The 23,080-nt window shown below is 33.9% G+C and overlaps 1 protein-coding gene across 41 annotated transcripts in view; it reads right to left on the reverse strand.

Moving 5' to 3' along the window:
* The window catches only part of ZBTB20 (zinc finger and BTB domain containing 20), a 785,665-nt gene that overhangs the window by 632,048 nt on the left and 130,537 nt on the right, over positions 1-23,080 (reverse strand). For 38 of the 41 annotated variants that reach the window (XM_078453036.2, XM_060640810.3, XM_060640799.3 and 35 more), the window contains one exon: positions 3,165-3,216. The gene's annotated coding sequence lies outside the window, so the exon portion shown is untranslated. Of the gene's footprint in view, positions 1-3,154; positions 3,217-8,833; positions 8,990-23,080 lie in introns of those variants that run through there. The other 3 variants (XM_060640790.3, XM_060640815.3, XM_060640812.3) reach the window with 2 other exon arrangements.

Consider the following 23,080-nt stretch of genomic DNA (forward strand, 5'->3'; position numbering starts at 1 on the left):
TTTTTTTCTGTAGGATAAGAGACAGTCTAACAGATTTAATATTCCATAAAATTCTTCAAAGAACATTAGATGATCATTATATGCGTTAACACCAGCATCAAGTTTAAATTATCAACTCCAACTCCCTGAAATTAAAGATTCTAACTGTATAACATTAGGTCAATTGTTCTCATTTCTAGAAACAATGCAACATCAAGCAAGAGCCTTTTAAGATTATTTTGGGTTTTAGTCTATCTCCTTTGTTCATAAACATTTTTGGGGAAAGGATGACATTCTCTTATAGTACTCACCCCAAATAATTAGAATCTCAATGAGAAACTTATAAAACTGTGAATTGTGAGGTAGCTGTTAGTATTTCCTTGACCAAATCCCATTACTAATGAATAAAAGTTAATTGGTACATGCATGGAAGTAAATTGGTGAAAGGTAGATGAATATAGTAAGGGGGAAAAGTATGTTGTTTAACATGTAATTTAAGAATTGTCAACAAAGTGTGACATGTCTTATTTATCAGTATTTGCAAAAAGAAGAATAGATGTTTGGTATACAAATAAATGCAGGTATAGACACATAATAGAAGCTTTGTGTTACAGGGGAACTTAAACTTCTCTGGGCAGTGATCTGCTAAGAAGGAACAGAGACAGTTACAATGCAGTGATTAACTAGCTGACAAATCTATTATTCATGGCAGGTATGTAAGCAGTCAGGGCAACGATGTTGGTGGCCTCTACTCATCAAGCAGCTTTGCCAGTACAGACTGGATGTCTGGAACCAGGCAATACACAAAAACAATAAAACCTATATCCAGCTAGAGGAAGATTCAGCACAATCCATCTCCAATTTTAAACAGTACTAGAAATCTCCATGCAAGAATGTTTTCCCTTAGGAAAAGATGCTGACCAACATTTATGTCTATTTATCTTCCTTTGCAAAGCAACAGGCCTGAAACACCTATGTAGAAATTCCCAACATATTATCCCCAAAAAGCGATTTTAACATTAGTTGGCAGAAATTTCTGTTGATAGGTATGACCATCATGTCGTTATGTGAACAGATGGTCAAAGTGTGTCCATTTCACTGACAGTGTATTATGTGGGTTTTTTTTTTATCCCTGAACAACCAAACCAAACAAAAGCACAACACAGAAGAGGTCATTGTGCCTTCCCTCATTTGGCTGGCAGCTTCATCTGTGAAATATGAATAAAAAACCAACACAGACTATAATTCCTGTGTAGTACCATTTCTGCATAACATTTAATCGAATATTTAAGTATTCATATCCAGAAGTCATCCTGACGTTTGTGAAGATGGAAAAATACACGGAATCTTTAAAAATCTTTTAGCTCCATGATCTCCAGTAAAAGAAGAAAAACAGTCATATTTCTTGTTCTTTAGTTTTGTTTTTTTTTTAATCTGACAGTTTATAGGAAAAAAGGCAAATTAAAACTCTTTATTGGCATTCAGGTCTTTTAATGAAACCTCAGGAATAAAAATATTGAAAAAAAGTAAATCCCTATATTAAAATCTATTTCCCTCTGAAACAGAGGTGCTCTCCCTTCGTATATAATATTCTTACTGAATAATTTCTAAATATTACAGCTGAAATGTTCATAACCAAATGAATTAATAGTCTAACAGATATCCAATCACCAATGACTACATCTTATACCATGAGATCTCTTAAAATACACACACACACACACACACACACACACACATTGCTGTTTGGATGCTTAATATGGTAGCTTCACCTCTGTAACTAACCTAAAATAGTTTACCTTGATTTTGTGAAATAAAAATAAATAATATTATGAGGAAAATGAGAGATTGAAAATTCAGAATATATTTCTATCTATAACAGCTACTAGTAAAAACAACAGCTGACAATTATATTGCCAAAATGCATCTACACATGTGGCTGTAGAAACTTATGTGCAAGAATACTGCTGCTACCCACCTTCAAAAAAGGCTGATGAAGTACGAGGTTTAAGAGTACATGTTTCATATTTCTGTAACTTAAAATATTGCCGAGTATTAATTTTTCATCAAGTTGTCATTTTCTGTGACATTTGGTTTTATTAATCAAGGCATTTATCATTAATTTGTAGAAAATATCGTAATTAAGCCAAATAAAATAAAATCCTTAAAAGGTTAAAATTAGAAAGCAGGTGAATTAGAACTTTGACATTACCCTGTTGACATACTGGAGCATTTTGAAAGTATGGGAATCAAGTCTTTGCAGTGAGTTTGGTGCCTCAATCTTGGGGCTGGCTGGTTTTTAAAAATGTTATAAAGATTTGATTTAAAGCTCTCTGACAGTTTTGACATTCAGGTGAAAGTACTGCTGCTGCATTTGGAACAATTTGCATATCCCACTGCTAAACGGAATGTTTGAGGTGTGCACTGGTGTAAAGAAATTAAAAACAAGCTATCACACATGCTTAAGTGTATGTATTCACAAAACTGATGGTTGGATTGCAGCGCCCCATCCCCCTCCAATGTAATCCGTGATTTACTCTTCTATAATAAATTACCCTACCATGTTATTCTCGCTGGAAGATCTAACCATGCATGTAAGAAGCAAAGTAATTACAGCCCCCTCTTGTCTCAGAAACCTTCTTCAATCCCTATGAGCTCTTTACACACAATGCAGCAACACAAGTCTATTGTAAACTTCTTGCCTGAAATTCTGGACTTCTGGCTATGAGCAGCCACTAAATCTCATCTGCATGGTTTCCCGTACAGTTTTGTTGCCCGCAACAAATGCATTTTATCACTTATAGTTAGTTGTAAAGCTCTTCCTGAGGAGGAATGGGTGCTGACTTCTTGGGTTTGAGCCAATCTATTTAAGAAAAGGGCAAGGTAAAAAATCAGAAGAGTTCCCAACTGATTTCAAAACCAGGGAAGGGCCATCATACATTCTCACAGAGAAGGAAGAAGAGGTATAGCAACACCCAATTAGGCTGAGACATTCTGAGATAACACAAGCGTTCTTCTTTTTTGACTTATAATTTTAGTTTATTTTTAGGTAGACATAGAAAAAGATATTTAATGTGTTAAGGGGCAATAAAGGAAAGACCTGATATAGTAAACCCAAGACCTTAAATATTACGAAACTTTTCAAGAAGATAAAACCCATTCAAGAAAATAGCACTGGACATTACCTTCAGCCTTCAGAGTCTCAAAGGGCAATTCTTAATACTTCTTTTTGTGTGACTGTAAAAAGAAAATACTTAAAATTAAAAATCTTCAAGGAAACAATTTACATTTCCATAGCATATTTATGACCAGTCATGAGAAGTATATAGCTGAGTTTGTGTATGTCAACTAATATCTACAGTTTTCAAAAGAAAAATAAAGGCTAACACATTCATTTGTGTATGTGCAGTACAAGTACATAGTAAAGTGTGGCACGAATACACAATTTAAGTCACTGTGTGTACAGGGCTTAGATGTAGACCAGGGTATTTATTACAGTATTATTAGGATTTCTTAATTTACACAATTAAAGGTTTTTACACTTATGTTTTTATAAATAAAAAAACTAATACCAAATAGTTTTTATCCCATGTATTTGTTTATTCTTCATTATCAGAGATTTTGCAAAGATCCGCTGTGTACAATATGTTGGTAAGTACTGATGAGTTAGGAAAAATTCAAAGATAAAGCACAGGCGTTATCCCTAAAACAATGAATGAGATAAAAGAGATTTGCATAAGGGAAGATAATCCAGAGGATGAAAAGTAAATGGATGGAAGAAAAAAGGGACCAGAGGCTAACATGTCCAATATAGCTCGAACTGGTGCACAGTACCTAATGCACTGACATTAGAACATGGCTTTATGTTTCCTGTCTCAGCAAGAAAGCTATGATTATAGGGTCCTACTCAGATTTGGAGCCAGGGATGTCAAACAAATGGATGAGTCACTTTTACATTGATTTCCATCCAAACGTATATGATAGTATAGAATCAAAGCTGAGACTGGGAGCAGTCAAGCAGGCAGGATGTTGAGGTGCCTTTAAAGCCAATTTAGTGAGTTTGAATATAAAAAAAATTAACTAGAAACAACTCTCCTATTAAAAATTGAACTTGATATTTTACGTCCTCGGAAAGCTATCCCTCCAAATTTGCTATAAAATTTCAATGATGACCTTGATGTCATATTAACTAATAATCTCCACAGAGATTCAGCCATTCAAAGTCTCAAAAGCAGTTTTACTAATGGAAACGCATACATGAACATAAGCCAATCCTATCAGCTAGTGCATCTACAGTAAAAACAAACAAACAAAAAAAACAAAAAACAAAAATGCAACAACAACAACATATTAAAATGAGAAAGATCTAAGGTTAATTGATTGGATATTTAATATGCATAAGTAATATTTTATGAAGGGAAAACAAAGAACCAAGTAACAAAGTATACTAGTAAACTAAAACAAACCTGAGTTTAAGCTGTACTGATAAATGGGATAGAGAAAAGGAAAGTGATATCCCTGTCATAGTCAGGATACATGAGTAATACAGTTATTCTGCAACATCAAACTTTAGAAGAGGCACTGAAAATTAGAATCTTTTAGGAGGAATGAGATCAGAACCATTCATCATGGATAAACAGAGGATAACAAAGAATAGGGAAAAAATGTTCAGATTGTAGAAATGAGGTCGGGAAATTTAATTTGGAGAAAACTAATTTGGCCATTACATGATATATTATAAAAGTAATTTTAATTTATCTATTGTCTCCCCCACTAGAATGGAAGTGCCATAAGGGCAGACACTGTATTTTTCACCGTATTCCCAATTTCACAATGAGTGTCTGCCACATACAAAGATCAATGAATATTTACCAAATGAAAGAATGAACAGCTTGACCAACCTATGAGACAGACACTAGGTCTATATCCATTTACAGATAAAGAAATTTAGGCTTAAAGAAGCTGAATTTTGTATATTAAACTTTGCTGTTTTGCAACTCTAAACATTTACAACCCATTGTTTAGTCTTCCATTCAATATTCATTCTAGCAGTGGAAAACAAATAAGCAAATAAGCTGTTAAACTTATAATGTCATATAGCTAGTACTGTGAGTACAAACCACAAGGTAACAGCATTGAGAGTTACATGGGCTTATGTTTTAAATAGGTTTGCACAGGAAAGCTTCTCAGAGGAGGTGACAATAAGGAAAAGTGTGCATGAAGTGAGAGAGTCAAAAAACTATCTGGAGGACTATTACAGGTTATTACAAGAGGTAAACAAGTTAGTATATATTACCTTGCTTTCTACAATGCACACAGCAAACGATACTCTCAATAACTATTATTTTATTATATTGCTCTTATTTTTTATAAATAATGAATTTCCTCACTAAATTATAAATTTGTCAGACATTCATTTTTCTTTCCCTATAGCTCCTTAAATAATGCCTACCAAATATTCAATAAAAATTTATAGAACTGAAAATAGGAAGACGCAATTATCATTTCATTAATTAGAAATAGTAACAGACTATATATAAAGTCATCATATGGCTGAGTCAATCTGACTCTGTTAAATCACTGTCACTTAATCTCTTCTGGATTTAAAAGAAAGATAAGAAGGAAAAAGTTATACAATGTCTAGAGTCAATAAGTCATAGATTTTAAAAAAAAAGAGTAAAAAGAATCAGAATAAAAATGAAGTTACCAATATTAGGCCACTATCTTGACCATTTACATGCTCTGTTTGCCTCCATCAGATTAATACATTTTTCTAGCGCAAGGTCTCTACCACACAGGCTTCCAATTCTTTATGTCTTCCTAAAACAAGCACAGGGACTGGTATATAGCAAACATTCGATAAATCTTTATTTAACTAAATTGGACTAAAAACAACTTTAGTAGTTCTGATGCTTTAAAGTTAGTTCAAATTTTAAAACAAAACAAAACAAAACAATAAAATAAAATAAAATAAAATAGGCGGTTACAACAGAAAAAATATCAAGTGTTAGGTTTTGACTCTGCAGTAAATGAGTAGAGAACAAGGGGAGTTTTTACCAAAGACTGAAATATAAGTGATGGTGTGGTACAGGCAGTGTTAGAGACAGACTAGTGGAACAGACCATAGGGACTCTAGTATGGGGTAGCATTTTCACAGTGTTGAGATTTTTCTCTACCTCCTCCCAAGCACCAAAATATAAATCAGATTGATACATCTGAATATAATAAGTAATCAAAGAGCTGTAAGAAAACATATCTATAAGGGTGCCTGGGTGGCTCAGTCAGTTAAGCCTCCGACTTCAGCTCAGGTCATGATCTCACGGTCTGTGGTTTAGAGCCCAGCATCGGGCTCTGTGCTGACAGCTCAGAGCCGGGAGCCTGCTTTGGATTCTGTGTCTCCCTCTCTCTCTCTGTCCCTCCCCCACTTGCACTATGCCTCTCTCTCAAAAAAAAAAAAAAAAAAAAAAAAAAATTAAAAAATTAAAAAAAAAAAAGAAAACATACCCGAATGGATAAATATGTGATATATATGTATATATGTATACACACACACACACAATGGAGTATTACTCGGCAATCAAAAAAAATGAAATCTTGCCATTTGCAACTACGTACGTGGAACTAGAGAGTATTATGCTAAGCGAAATTAGTCAGAGAAAGACAAATATCATATGACTTCAGTCATATGAGGACTTTAAGATACAAAACATATGAACACAAGGGAAGGGAAACAAAAATAATATAAAAACAGGGAGGGGGACAAAACATAAGAGACTCTTAAATATGGAGAACAAACAGAGGGTTACTGGAAGGGTTGTGGGGGGCGGATAGACTAAATGGGTAAGGGGCATTAAAGACTCTATCTACTCTTGAAATTATTGTTGCACTATACGCTAACTAACTCGGATGTAAATTAAAAAAAGAAAACATATGTATATAATTTTCTGAACTCCAAAGTGAGAAGATGTTTTAAGCCACATAATCAGTAGTAGATTATAACCTAAGCATAAAGATTTATGAATTTGACTACTTAAAATTAAAAATTTTTCAAAGTCAAAAAATATCTTGAATAAAATTGAGGCCAACAAAAAGGGTAAATATTTTTTTAATGTATATGACCTCATAGAGTTAATCTTAGTAAATAAATAAGTGAAAGAAATATCTTATTTTTTCAAATCAATAGGAAATTCACAATAAAAGATATACAAGCTAAGATATATAAAATAATATTAATCTATAATAGATAATTATCTGTAATGAATATTCTTTAATAATTAATCTGTACTGAAAAATGCAAAAAAATAGCCTAAATATTCCATAACAGTGAACTGGTTATATAAATAATATGTGATACAATAATAAGCTTTCATTAAATACAGCAAGTGAAAATTTACAAAGCATCATGAAGCTTAAAAAGCAGGTTGCAGGGGTGACTGGTAGCTCAGTCAGTTAAGTGTCTGACTCTTGATTTCAGCTCAGGTCATGATTTCACCAGCTATAAGTTCCGGCCCTACATCCAGCCCCACATGGAGCCCAGCATCCATTCTCACTCTCTGCCACTCCCCGACTGTGTGTGCGTGTGCACACGCACTCTCTTTCAAAAATAAATAAATAAACTTAAAATAAACAGGTTGCAAAATGGTATGAATAAGTAACAATTTTTAACAATGCTTTTAAATTTTTTTAATGTTTACTTATTTTTGAGAGAGAAAGAGAGAGAGAGACAGAGATCAGAGACAGAGAGCATGAGTGGGGGAGGAGCACAGAGAGAGGGAGATGCAGAATCTGAAGCAGGATCCAAGCTCTGAGCTGTCAGCAGAGCCTGACACGGAGCTTGAGAACCAGGAGATCATGACCTGAGCCAAAGTTGGATGCTTAATTGACTGAGCCACCCAGGTGCCCCAATTTTTAATAATTTTTTTGTATGATATATATGTATATAGACTATGCACAATGTTTGATAATATGAGTAAATAAATGTAGATCTTATGTATGTATGTATACATGTATCAGAAAAAGCATTTATGCATTAGAAAAAGCATGTAAGGACCTATACACTGAATTATTCCTAGTACTGATCTCAGAGAGTAACATTATGGCAGATATTTTTCTTCTTGTGATTTCTTTCCAAATTTTCTACAATAAACACAAATTACTTTTTATAAACATAAAAGCCACTAAAACAAGTCCTAGTCTATGTTGCAGAAAAAAGATTAGATAATATATTACTAGATTTCCGAAATGTTAAGTAAGCCTGTTGAAAAAGTCTATCTGTCCCTAGAAGTTTACCTCTATGAGCTGCATAGACTTAAAAAAAAAAAAAAAAAGTAAGGATGGAAGGAAAGAAGATGGAGTGAGGAGGGAGGGAAGAAAGAGAATAAAGAAAAAAGAAAGGAAAAACAAAGGAAAGAAAAATAAGATTTGGCAAAAACAGCAACCACTTGTAATGGTATCTATTAGATTTCTGGAAGCCAAACTTTAATCGATCACACCTTTAACGAAATTTTCAAAGAAATACACAGAGTGTAATGAAGAAAACTTGAGAAGTTTGAGGGTATATTTATATAGTAAACATACTATTATAAGAAAAAACAGATAAAACATGCATCAATTTCAGTGATAGAACCATTATAGTTACAATTTCAAATAAGTAAAAATAAAAAGCAAGCAATGATAACTTAGAACAAAATAAATAGAAACTGCTAAAGGCTATTCTCTACCAATAATCATAGAAAACAAGTCTTCCTCATTAAATAAAAATTTAGGTATGAAGTTTGGTTGTATCTCATCAAAAATGAAAAATGAAAACCAATTTATAATCCCTAAAAAAACTTCAGAAAGAACCTGTACATACATGGTTAAGAGGATAAGATGCAGTCCCTCGAAGACAGGAAAAGGCTACTTCAGTTCTAGCCCATGATGGTGCTTCTCAGAATGAAGGTATTCATTCTGGCTTAGGATATTACCAGAGTTTTTAAAGCACCGAAGAATCTGATAAGTTCTATGGTAGACGTCTCCAAGAATCCATAAAAGTGACCTGGCCAAACTCCATAATGAAGCCATCTAAGATCAAATCAAATTCCACTGAACCAGCCTCTAGGGCAACAACAAAAGACTATTCACTTGACTCAGTCATACTTGCTGTTAGGTATTTCAGTTTCTCTTCCAAACAGAGGGGAAAAGTTCAGAAAGATTATGTACTAAACACTTCTTTTAACCCTGAAATCCAATCAATTTCTTTTTTTGTCACTTGTCTCTTTAAAAGTAACCCAACCCCTTTCCTTTATTATGTGCAGCTTTACTCTGTTCATTTTTATTTCCCAATAGCAGAATGCCTTAAATAAATTCTTAAAAACCAACACACCAACAAATAAATAAATTAAAACTCAATGACTATAAAAAGTACACCGTCTAACCTGCTTAATTATTAAGAGGTAAACAGAATGCATTTCTGAATTATTTAATCTCCTTCCACTAAAAACTTTAAAGTTTTTGAGCTTGGAATGTGTACCCTTTCTAAGAACCCATAATCAATTATTTTAAAATATTCTATTAAGCCATTTTAATAAAAGCAATTTAAAAACATCAAAGTAAGTGTGAATTTAAACATTTGCATAAGTGCATTAGAAATACAACACATTTTTAAGATTTCAGAGGTCAGTAAAATTTCCTTCTTTCTAATTGTCCATTGTCCTCTTTCAAATACCCTACTCCACAATACATTTCAACACAATGAGTAGAAATGTTCTCTTCTAAATTATATTAATGAGATTGATAGAATACTGGCTTTGGAGCATTTATATAATGTTCTTGCTCCTAAGCATATCATAAGAAATATACCACTATAAAACTATGGAAAATGTTAATAATTCTGAAACTATAAGAAAATAAAGAATGAACAGTAAATAAAATTTATCATTTTCTCTGGACAAAATACTAGCTCAGCTAAGAATGACTGCTGCTTGACACAAGTAAATACTGATTCCCTGGAAGGCCAGCTAATTAAATTTCTGGCTAGCTAAGTGTTCACCAGAGAAAATAAAGTTTTTGTTTTGATTCTTTTAACTGAAAACCTAAGATGTACTAGCAGATTTCCCTGCCTTGGTAAATAGGGTTTTATAATTTTATCTTCATTAAAGATGAAAAATTTATACTGCCATAGAGGATGGCCCTTAATCTTTTGGGGAGGGGGTGGTCATAAGCCCCTCTGAGAAGATGATAGAAAACCAAGGATCTCTTTCTCTAGAAAAGTGTACATGTTCTCAAAATTTTATATGTTTCCAGGAGTCCAGGGGCCCACAAAAAGATCATGTGCCTTAGAATTTTATAAAATTGTAAATGCATACACATTGGAGATTGTACAGACAACACAGTGATCCCAGGCAGAACAAGGATGTTTAAAGTTGCTTTTTGAAGACATCTTTAATAGTGAAGTACTTTCTTATGATTTGTTTCCTTTCCTCTAAAAGGGGAGTGTAAAAACAACTCTGCTTAATTTAGTTTTGGTTAAAGGTTAAGTATGTTTCCTTTTAGGATAATTGCACTACCAGAGTTTGAGCTTCAAAACAAAATAGTACTGTTTTCAAATCATTCCACATTCTAGACGTGGCAACAATTTTCTTACACTTTTTTAACTCTTAGAGGAGGCAGTGTCAGAGAGAAAGCTATTTAACGTTCACCTTTACTTCTAAAAATTATCAGATAATTGCACATACATAAACATTCCCTGTAGTGAGGTTTTATTCTAAGTACTTTATGTGTATTTACTTATTTACACCTCACAAAAACTCTAGGTGGTGGGTACCTAGATACCAGATGTCATTTTCCACATTTTATTGACATTTAAACTAAGGCATAGAGAGATTATGTGATTCACCAAAGATCGCCTCTGTACTGAATGGCAGAACCAGGATGCATTCACAGTCTGGCTACTCAGTCTGCACTTCTGCAAACAATATTACGTTTCCAGTGTCATGAGCTGATGGGTTTTCTTGCGTGGTTGTGTATTTAACACAATATAGTCTTCACTACCATGCAAGACACATTCATACTGGTTTTCCCAGACATAAACATTTGAGGAGTTGTTCCTCGATTGCTGACAAAACTGGCACCACCTGTGTGCAGCTGGCAATTATATACTGCTGTTCACTTAAATGCCCAGATGGAAAAAAATAAAGTGTCACTATGTCAGTAAATGTGGAATCCTACAATAAAATCTGACCCTTCATTTCCTTTTTCGAAAAAGTTCCAGTGAGATACAAAATTCAATGATTGTACAGTCTAAAGGCCAACCAAGACAACAGGATGAATGGCCCATAGTGTCATAATCACAGTTCCCAAAGATGAGGGCCTACGAGATGCTCCAGTGGCTAAGTTAGCTGCAACAACATGAACATTTCCTTGGCATATCCTTCTCACTGATGGATTGAGAGCTCCCAGAGATAGCGACATACTTCTCTCATCTGCTTTCAGTGCACCAACCTTAATATTTCGTGTAGTCCCATAAAAAGCAAAGGCTGGTAAGAAAGGAATAAAGGAAGAGAGAAAGAGAGGAAGAAAGGGAGAGAGCGAGAGAGGGGGGAGGGAAGGAAAGAAAGAAGAAAAGAAAGACACAAAGAAAAAAATTCCATTTTTATAGTTTGTACAGAAGAGTTTTCAGTTAAAAATTTGTTCCATTTAATTTTTATTCAATTACTCTTTACACATAAATGCAATTAAGCAGGTACCAGTGAGATACAAATATAAAAGGGCAAAATAAGGCAGAATGTTCAGAGCCCTAAAAATGGTTAAAGATCAGATAAACAGGAAAAAAAGCACAGCACAAGGCTAACAGGAATATAGATGCAAGAATGCAGAACAAGAAAGAACCTTGGTAACTGAGGCAGCTTCTCTTCATTAGACCCAGGGATTTTTATGAAGTAATTGATTCCAAAGCAGCCAAGTCAGGCTGGGAATGAAAACCTGGTCAAAATAAAATAACATCTTCAGCAACTTTTGTCTCTAACTCATCCTATATGCCATAATAAAACAAATATTAAGAAATCATCCAGCCATTACCTTATTTCCTGTAATGACTCCCAATCACGTAGACTATCAATGTGTTTGGTTTATAAAGTCTTCCATAATCTGGTTGCGTTGTGTATTCTGTCTTCCAAATAATAAAGAAATTTTACCCTCCAATCCAATCAGATAAGATTTTAAACCAGTATACATTGATTTGGCAAACATTTATTGAGGCCTATAATATGTTAAGGAGTGTTCATGTAACTGAAATCTACATGGTCTGGGAGCCAAACAACGAATGCTAATCTCCAATTTCTCCAAAACTCTATCTCAATGCTTTCTCTCTTTTCTTATTCTTATCCAGACATCTCTCCATGGTCTTCCCTTGGACTCAACAAAAAATTGATTCCAATACGATCAGTTCAATCACTCTCATTTTAGCTCAGACACATTTCAGTTTTGAAAATCTCATCATAAAGACATATATACAGAAGGCTATCCTTATGCGCTGTTCCCACTAACACTCTCACACAGACACAAACATGGATCTCAAATTAACATGACACACATAAACTCTTACTAGGATCCAGACACACTTGTCTTCTATCTATGCTTTTATCAAGCCACACTTGTTTGGGGCTTTGGAACTTGGTCTTCTAAGGCTCTTCCCCCAGATCATTTCATGGTGGCTTCCCCTTCTCATCATTCAGTCTCAGCTCAAATGGCACCTCATTATTCTTTATCCCATTATCCATATTTTCTGACCCAAGTCACTCTTTCCTTCACCATCCAGTTTTATTTTCTTCATAGGTTATCACTCTCTGCAATCATTTTGTTTATTTAAAAACTCATTCACTGTGTGTCTTCCTACATTAGGGATCCTACCAATTTAGCTACATGTAACTCACTGCCAAATCACTTTCCCCTGGCATTATGCCTGGCATACAGTAAGCACTCAAATATCTGAAGAATGAATAAATATATACAAAAATAATTATGGAGTTAATATTCAATCTGTAAATATTTTTACCTACAGTGAACAATATGATTTTTTTAAGTTAAATCCCAGACTGAGGAATGCTCTGCCCCTAACATAATTACATTTAGGAGAAAGATCCAAGATACATTTGATGACACTTGAGAGTTTTAACAAAAGAGAGTATCAAAGAATTAGACCTAACTTGTCTTGATACTTAAGACTAACATCATTGCTCTTCTTAACCACAGTTCCCTCTGTATTCCCCCATTAAACCTACTGATATATCATCATCAACATTTATAATGTCAAGAACAGTTGAATTTAACTGAATGAAGGCAGTGACAGTGTCACATATCTCATTTTGGATGTTTATTGCTAAAATTATTGAGTCAGTACCCATGAAAGACGGAAGATGCAGGGTACGACTAGACCCTAAGTATAACATGTACAGATTCACTGCCTCCCTCATTCAGTGTACAAATATTCTACCTATGCCCATATTTGACAAAAATTCTAAATACTTCTAAAGATTAAAAAAAAATCATTCATTTAAACCAGGGATCAGCAAACTTTCTGTAAAAGGCCAAATGATAAACGTTTTTGGCTTTGTAGGTAATACAGTTTCTGTCTCAGTTACTCAGCTCTGCCATCATCTCATGAAAGCAGCCACAGGAGGAGAGCCTGGGTGGCTCAGTGGGTTAAGCGTCCGACTTCAGCTCAGGTCACGATCTCGCGGTCCGTGAGTTCGAGCCCCACATCGGGCTCTGGGCTGATGGCTCAGAGCCTGGAGCCTGCTTCCGATTCTGTGTCTCCCTCTCTCTCTGCCCCTCCCCCGTTCATGCTCTGTCTCTCTCTGTCCCAAAAATAAATAAAAAAGTTGAAAATAAATAAATAAATAAATAAAACGTTAAAAAAAAATAAAAAAAGAAAGAAAGAAAGCAGCCACAGGCAATAAATACATAAACAAATGACATGCCTGTATCAATAAAGCTTTACTTACAAAAACTGTGGGATCATCAGGGAAATGCAAATGAAAACCAAATCACCTCACACCTGTTAGAATGGCTATTTTCAAGAAGATAAGAAACAAGAAGGGTTAGTGAGGATGTGGAGAAAAAGAAACCTTTGTGCACTGTTGATGCGAATGTAAATTGGTACAGCCAGTATGGAAAACAGTATGGAGGTTTCTCAAAAATTTAAAAATAGAACTCCCCTATGATCCAGCATTTCCACTTGTGAGTATATCATGAAGGAAACAAAATTACTCTCTCAAAAAGATATCTGCACCCTAATGTTCAGTGTAGTACTATTTACAATAGCTAAGACTATTAGTTGATAGATGGATGAATGGATTTAAAAAAAAAAAGTGGCATGTATATACAATGAATGGAACATTGTTCAGCCATAAAAAAAAAAGGAACTCTTGCTATTTGAGGGCATTATAAGATAAGTGAAATAAGTCAGTAGAGAAAGACAAATATCATATGATCTTATTTATATCTAATGGAATTTTATATATGTGGAATTTAAGAAATGAAACAGATAAACATAGGGGGAAAAAAGAGAAAGGCAAACAAACCATAAAACAGACTCTTAGCTACAGAGAACAAACTGAGGGTTTCTGGTGGGGAGGTAGGTGAGGGGATGTGTTAAATGGGTGATGGGTATTAAGAAGGGCACCTGTGATGAGCACTGGGTGTTATATGTTAGTGATGAATCACTAAATTCTACTCCTGAAACTAATATTACCCTATATGTTAACTAACTGGAATTTAAAAAAAACCTAAAAAGTAAATAAAATAAATACCCCCCCCCCAAAAAAAAAAAAACAAACAAAAAAACTAAACTCATAGAGACAAAGAATAGATTGGTAGTTGCCAGGGTGTGAAGGAGGGGCAGGGTGGGGCTGGGTGGGTGGGTTGGTTTGTATGTGAAATGAGTGAAGGTGGTCTAAAGGTGCAAACTTCCAGTTATAAAATGAATAAGTCCTGGGGATGTAATGTGTATTATGGTGAAAATATTATACTGCACATCTGGAAGTTGCTAAGAGATTAGATCTTAAAAGTTCTCATCACACATACAAAGGTGTTAACTACGTGTGGTGATGGGTGTTAACTAGACTTCTTGAGGTGATCATTTTGCAATATATACATCTATCATATCATGTTATATACCTGAAACTAATATACTGTTATATATCAATTATACCTCAATAATAAAAATAAACAGTAGGACAGATTTGTTGACCACTGATCTAAATTCACCAGTAAAGCCTACTGAATTTCTACATAGGGGAGATTTAACAACACAATTTAATTGGAAGGGGTACTATGAGGACTTGTGTCAGAAGCTGTTTTTGTGAGATATGCATGTTGATTTTACATGAATTATAATACTATCTGGGAGGAATGATGCGAATGTCAAGGGACCTAAACCCCTCAGGTCACCCTTGTCACTGCCATCTGATCCTACAATCAATTTGGGGGTATTTTTGGCATTACATTTTGGCCTTATATATGATTCATTGTCTTTCCATAAATATCCAATACATCAGATTATTTGTATCCTAACATTAAAATTATTTTTGAAAAGCCACAGTAAATACTTGGTTGAAGTTTAAAAAATATATTCCCTTTATCCATGCTAATTTTGCAATTCTATTTTAAACAACTATTAATTTTGTCAGACATGATTTGTTTGTAATAAACTCATTTTGTTCATTGCTCATGATTCCTTTGTCTTCAAGATGTTTACTGATTTCTCTGCCAGTGTTTTATTGAAAATGTCAGGCTATTTCAAGTTACATTTTCATTACATCTATCATAAGAATTGTTTCTCCTTCAAATTCCTTTAGGTCATCTAAATTTCTCCATTAGAACATACCTTCATATATCCAAAGGACTAAATATCCCTTTACTTGATTCTTATTGATAACTATTTTTAAAAGACATTTTAAATCCATTTTATGCTTCTCAAAATTGTATCCCAACACCAAAATAGCTACACAATTAAACTAAAATTTGGTGCATAAAGATTCTAAATGATCCACATTGATCCACATTGTCATGAGATAAACTATTAATCAGTAACACTATCATTTTCTATTCTCCACTTTACATTTGCTATAATAAATTCTAGTGCCAATCAGCTTTCATTAACCTATCAGCCCTTCTATCTGTGATAACCAATAATCCACCTTTCTGACATCCAATTCTGCTTTATCTCTTCTGGCTACATAAATCTCTAGAGCCTATGGTGTCAAAATATTTTTTTGGCTTCAACCAGACTACTGTAAAAACACTACAGCTATGACGTTTAAATGTAAAGTTTGCCATTATGTTACATCCGCACATCATACAGCCATGAATTTTAAAATAAAATAAGAAAATATAAGATTTTTAGATAATATTATAAAAACTGCTTCAATTGTATTCAGTATTCAATAAGTGAAAACACTTGAGAATTCTAGCAAAAGTAAACCTTGAGATGGTTGAAATATCCATTCTAAATAATGGGAACATTTAGGTAATTGTCTGTACAAAACAAGGATCCGACTTTTTGAGGTCATAAAAAGCTTGACCTTCCCAGGTAAGATGAATGTGGAAAGCTTACCACTAAATTACACAATAGGGATAAGATTATTGAATCTGTCTGCAAAATAACATTCTCAAAATCTTCATAGAGTAACTGATTCATTAAAGAAATAACTGAAGATTCTTTCTCTTTTGAAAGATATGAAAGAGAATCACAAAACATTGCAATATTTGCAAAAGAGGATGGAGTGCTCATGTCTCACTTGTGAAACATGAATACCTCCTTTATTACCTATGTTCTTGCTATGTATTGAAAATACTGAAGAAAAGCAGTTCCAAAAGAACACAGGTTTGCTGATCCTGGGTTCCTGTTAATATCACATGATAGAGTAGAAGCCTTCACATACAATCAAGATGACAGTTACTTTGTACTCTGAGGGACCGATTTTTCTCTGTAGACATGAGCACAGCACAAATCACAAAGTACCAAAAATTGAGCGTAAGTGCAAACCTCTCAACTTCACTCAGGTAACAGCAAAAGGACAAGTTTAGCTACATATGAAAAGAAATCGGGTCCAAGAAGTTGAAGGGGAGAGCAGACTGGCATTAGGATCATTTATCTGACTCTATAAGTTCATCTGCCTCACTGAAAAGAATTAAAGCAGCTTTGCCAAATATTTGTCTTGTTTAGCTACAAGCTGTCTTACTGCAATCTCACCCACACCTCATCCTCGCCCTAGCTCCCGTCCTCTCCTCAGCTATCACTTCCTTCATAATGGTCTCTCTTCCCACCTAAACTCTAACCTCTCTCTCCCTCTCCCTCCCATCATGTACACACACACACACATACACACACACACACACAAAGAAATACACACTGCGTGATGTTAACTGTTAAAGGATATTTTCTTTGAAAAAAATCACGTATGATTATTGATATGACAATACAGAAGTATGTCAGCCACTGAAGAATTACCATGCTATAAACAAACATGACAAAGATTCACATAAAGTGCCTAATGGACCTATAAGAAGTAGTCAGGCTAGTATGAAATGCTATTAATTGCAATAAATATGTCATATTCTACTAGTGATTATATCTCTCCACTTCAAATACACAGATATTTAGGATAATTTTGATAATTAAAAAACTGAGCCAAGTTAGAATGAAAGATAGAAAAGGAAATCTCTGATTGTCAGAAAAGAACAGAGAACTCAAAGGTAGAGCCAAGGGTGGGGCTGAAGCCTTGTTGGACCCTAGAGCATCATATTCACATATACCCAGATATTTATGACGTTATATGGAATATCAACACCAAAGCATGGGCAACAGACAAGACCTAAATCCAAAGAGAGGCAAGGAGGAACAATTGAAACATGCTTATTAATGGATTCCCCCTCCATAAGGTGTAGAAAAAACTAGACTAGCATGGAGAAGCAGTAAAGATGCCTGAATTCTTCTTAGGGCTCTGGGTGGTATAAAGTCACATGAAAGATATTTGAAACCCAGATATGTTCCATAAGCACCTTAGGAGTCAGCATTTACACTATTCTTTTAGAACATAAAATCCAAGTTTAAACATTAACACAAAAACAATCTGGATTTCTTTAGACTCTTATGGGCATAGATCTAGGGTCATGGGATAAAAGAGAATGCCAAAACACTTTGGAAGGAGCCACAGAACTCTCACATAACAAACTCCTTCAACTGAAAAGGAGCTCACCGTAATATCAGAAATAGCTATTCTTTTGTTCATTCAGTCAACAAATATATATTAAATGCCTGTTGGAGGCAAGTATGATTTTAGACCCAGAAGGTAACAATAGTGAATAAAACATTGTTCCTGTCTTCAGCAAGTGTATTTTCCAGTAAGGGAGACAATGAACATAAAATATAAAATACAATGTCCCATACTAACAAATGCCATAAAGAAAAAGCAGGATGAGGGAAAAGAGAGAGAAGTTCTGAAGAGGCAGGTGTTTTTTTCCAGTTTTTATTTAAATCCAAGTTATAACATACAGTGTAATAATGATTTCAGGAGAATTTAATGATTCATCACTTACATATAACATCCAGTGTTCATCCCAAGTGTCCTTAATGCCTATCACCCATTTAGCCCACCTCCCTCCAGCAACCCTGAGTTTGTTCTCTATAGTTAAGAGTCTTATGGCTTATGGTTTGCTTCCTTCTCTCTCTGCGTGTTTGTGTGTGTGTGTGTGTGTGTGTGTGTGTGTGTGTGTGTGTCTTTTTGTGAAGAAGCAGGTATTTTAGATAGAATGCTGATAAAAAGGCATTCTAAGGTGAAATTCCGAAAGAACTCTGAACAAAGTGAAAGACTGAATCCCGAGGCAGAAGATACCTCAAGAGATGAGCCAAAAAAAAAATCAGTAAAGATATAGAAGATTTAAACAATATAATTAATAATTTTGAACTAGCTGGTGTGTAGAAACTTTTCCCCTCGAGGATTGTATGTTCTTGCCAAACTTATGTGTAGTATGTATAAAATTCAACAATAACTGATCCATAAAAGAAGTCTCAACAAACTCAAGGAATTCATACCCTACAAAGCATGTTATCTGGCCACAATACAATAATATCAGGAATCAAGGCAAAAAGACAATTTAAAAATCCTTATATATTTGGAAACTAAAAAACACATTTATAAATATTCCATGAGTCAAAAAATCATAATGGAAATATTAAATATTTAAAACTAAACAACAATGAAGACACTACATATCAAAACCTGTGGGATGCAGCTAAAGTGGTACTTAGTAGAAAATTTATGACTTTAAGTGCATATATTACATGTTAAAAATTTCTAAAATTAATTAGTTAAGGATCTAACAGCAAGTTAAAAAATAATAGCAGAATAAAGCCGAATAAAGAAGGAAATAAATAATAAAGAATATAACAAGAATTAATGACATAGAACTTATGTACAGTAGAGTACAGTAAAGCTAAAATAGGTCCTTTAAAAAGCCGAAACTGGTTCCTTGAAAAGACAATAAAGTATTGTTTTAAACCATATGAAATTGTCAAAATTCAACCTAATAATAAAATCTATACTGATCAAAATATTATTAATCATTAAATATTAAGCAGGAAGAGGCACTGATTAGAAACTCTAGGAATGAAGAGAATATATCTCTAAAGATAGAGGAAACATTAAAATATTATGAGAGAATATACTAAACAACTGAAGGACAATCAACTTACAAACTGAAATGAAATGGGCAATTTCCCAGAAAAGTGCAACATAACAAAATCAATACAATAAGAAATAGAAAACCTGAGTAACTTTATGATCAATAATTGATAGTAAAAAAGAGAACACAAGAAAGGAAAAGTATAGTCAATCTCACTTAAGAACTTAGGTGCAAAAATTCTAAATGAAATAACAAACCAAATAAAGCAAAATGAATGTGCATTTTTATACATATACACATAAATACATAATAATTATAGGAAATTTATCCCAGGAATGTAAGAATTATTCAACATCAGAAAATACAAATACAAAAACACTAATTCAAAAAAATATATGCACTCCCATGTTCACTGCACCATTATATACAATAGCCAAGATATGGACACTACTTAAGTGTCTATCAGTGGATAAATGGATAAAGAAGGTGTGGTATATATACACAATGGAATACTACCCAGCCATCAAAAAGAAGGAAATCTTGCCATTTATGACAACACAGATAGGCCTGGAGGGTATTATACTAAGTAAAATAAGTCAGATGGAGAAAGTCAAATACGATATGATTTCACTTATATTCAGAATCTAAAAAACAAAACAAAACAAAAATTCATAAATACAGAGAATAGACTGGTGGTGACCAGAGGGGAAGGGGTTGGGCAAAATGGGTGAAAGGGTTCAATTTTATGGTGATTGGTAGTAACTAGTTTATCATGGTGATCACTTTGGAGTATATACAAATACCAAGTTATAATGTTGTACACCTTAAACTTATATAATCTTATATACCAATTTTACCTCAATAAAAACAGAAAATATATTAAGTGATACACACCACATTACCATATTCAGAGATTAACTGAGAAAAAAAAATCGTTTCTCAAATATAAACTAACAAAAAAACTCCAAACATTATAAAGATAAATAAAAGACATGCAATAGACTAAGAGAAGTTATTTGCAACATATATAACCAATAAAGCATTCCTATCCAAATATATAACAAGCATCAACAAATCATGAAAAACAAAACAAAACAAAAGCATTATAATTTTTAAAACTGCTGAAGAGAATACAAATGGAGAAATCAGAGAAAGCAAAACATGTTTGGCCAATAAGAATATGAAGAGAAGCTCAACTTTATAAAACGATTAAATTAAAGTAACAAATGGATACACTACCCTATCTTCTTATCAAAAGTTTAAAAGTCTATCAATATCGCTAATTGGAAAAGGTATGAAGAAAGGAGAACTCAGAAAATCTGGAGACCAATTTCTCACACCCTTACCTTTACCTTGTAAAGTTAAAAAATGTATATTCTCTAAACCAGCAATTCAAATACAGAAGTTATCTCACATTTATACAAGGAGATATTTACAAGGATATTTACTGTGACAATGACTGTAACATAAAAAAGAAGAAAGAAAAAAAAGGAAGGAAAGAAGAAAGGAAGAAAGAAGGAAGGAAGGAAATAAAGAAATGAGTGAAGGTGAGGGAATGAAGGGAGGGAAGGGAAGGGAAGAGAAGAAACTTTTAAATGTGTTTCAGTAGGAAATGGATAAATTGTGGCTCAGTCACACAATGGAATAACGCACAGGACTATATACAGCGGCTAAAATGCCTTGGGTCTATAAGTACCAACATAGATAATCATAAAGATAATGTTAAGTGAAACCAAAATATGCTGTAGAATGACTCAATATTTCTCAGTTCACAAGAACCTTCAATGTCTCATTCTTATTTTTTAACAGAGTCCTTAGTGTCTTAGTAATGTTTTCACAGCAAACTTAGCCTAAAAATATACCTAACAGAACCATTTATTTTGTAGTTTAGTTCTAAGCAACTCAATAAGTATTTATGTCCCAGCCACTTAGTGGTCATACAAAAAATAATAAACACAGATTAAAAGAAAAATATTATGTTAATTCAGCGCTTACATAACCATCCTTAGTTATTATTGGGATGTGTGTACCTGTTGAGCATTGCACAACTTCTCAAGCCTTGGAATCAGAATGGATGTGGCCACCTTGTCTCCCTGTTCTATATCAATTTTCACACAGTTCCTGCTTTCTATGACAGCACTTGACAAAAAAAACCAGCTTCTCAAACACATGACACCATCGAGATTAAATTAAATTTATTTTATTAATAATTAAAATATTATTAAATCAAATGCTGAAATTAAAATGTTGAAATTGTGAACTACTTCAAGTTGGTGACTGACCTAATGTTTGAAAAATGTGGAATATTGCCACGTTTCTCTTGAAAACTGAAAATACCCCACAACACACGTGTAGGTTCACTGTGGCACTCTGGGAGCACCTTGGTACCTACATTGGAAACCACAGCATTATAGTAAGGTATGATGTATGTATAACTTTTGTTAACATTCAAAACGACACCAATTTCATGGGGACACACAGGAAAATTTAAAATATAAAATAGTAAAATTATGAACTGAAAGCATATATATTAACCTCAGGAGAATAGTTGTCTCTGGGTAAAAAGATGGGGAAATGTAAACAGGAGGGGAAAAGATAGGGAAGGTAAGGAAAAGATAAAAATGAAAGGAAGGAGGCACAGCAAGAGGAAGACACAGACAAGACTACTAAGAAAAACATACAGGGCACACACACAGAAGGATGAAACAAATAAATAAATTTAAAAAAAAAAGTAAAATTTTCATTTTTTTAAAACACATAAACCCTGCTCTACAACTGAGCAAGTTACTTCTCCCTAGAATGTCTTTTCTTCCATCCTCACCCATCAAGGTTTCCATCTGTGTCCTTCTATGTTCAGTTTAACCATCATGCCCCAGTTAAAACAAATCCCTCTCTCTCCTGTATTTATGTAGTGCTTTGTAACTCCAAGAGAACACTGTCTTGCAGTAGAGTTGTTGAAAAGTATTCCCCTCTCTATTTATTCTCTGCATTTTGCCTCAGCGCCTACTACAGTGTTTTGCATAATATATATGCTCAGTACATATTTACTGCACTGTACTGAAGTTACATATCAGATATCCAAAAATCAAAGACTTAAACATCCTCTATTGCAGTGGAGGTAATATCTTTATTCCATAATTCTACCATTTTCAAAGCACTGTAAGTTATATCTCTTTTGAAATTGCCTTTAGAGACTGCACAAAGCCACACAAGATAAATGGTTTTGTCAGTTCTGTATTAAAAAAAAAAAAAATGCCCTCATTGATCATGCAAAACAGACAGGCCGTACCCCTAGAATTCTAGGGTAGTGTGAATGGAGTGAATGGGACAAAGGGCATGCAACCGTGTTGCAGAGTTGGAGGTGAGGAAATGATAAGGGATTTTAGAGAACTGCACCAGTCAGAACAGGCCAGGTTTTGCTATGGCAATAGACTTG

This window comes from Panthera onca, chromosome C2 (genome assembly GCF_046562875.1).
Source record: "Panthera onca isolate mPanOnc1 chromosome C2, mPanOnc1 haplotype 2, whole genome shotgun sequence".
NCBI classification, from domain to species: domain Eukaryota; kingdom Metazoa; phylum Chordata; class Mammalia; order Carnivora; family Felidae; genus Panthera; species Panthera onca.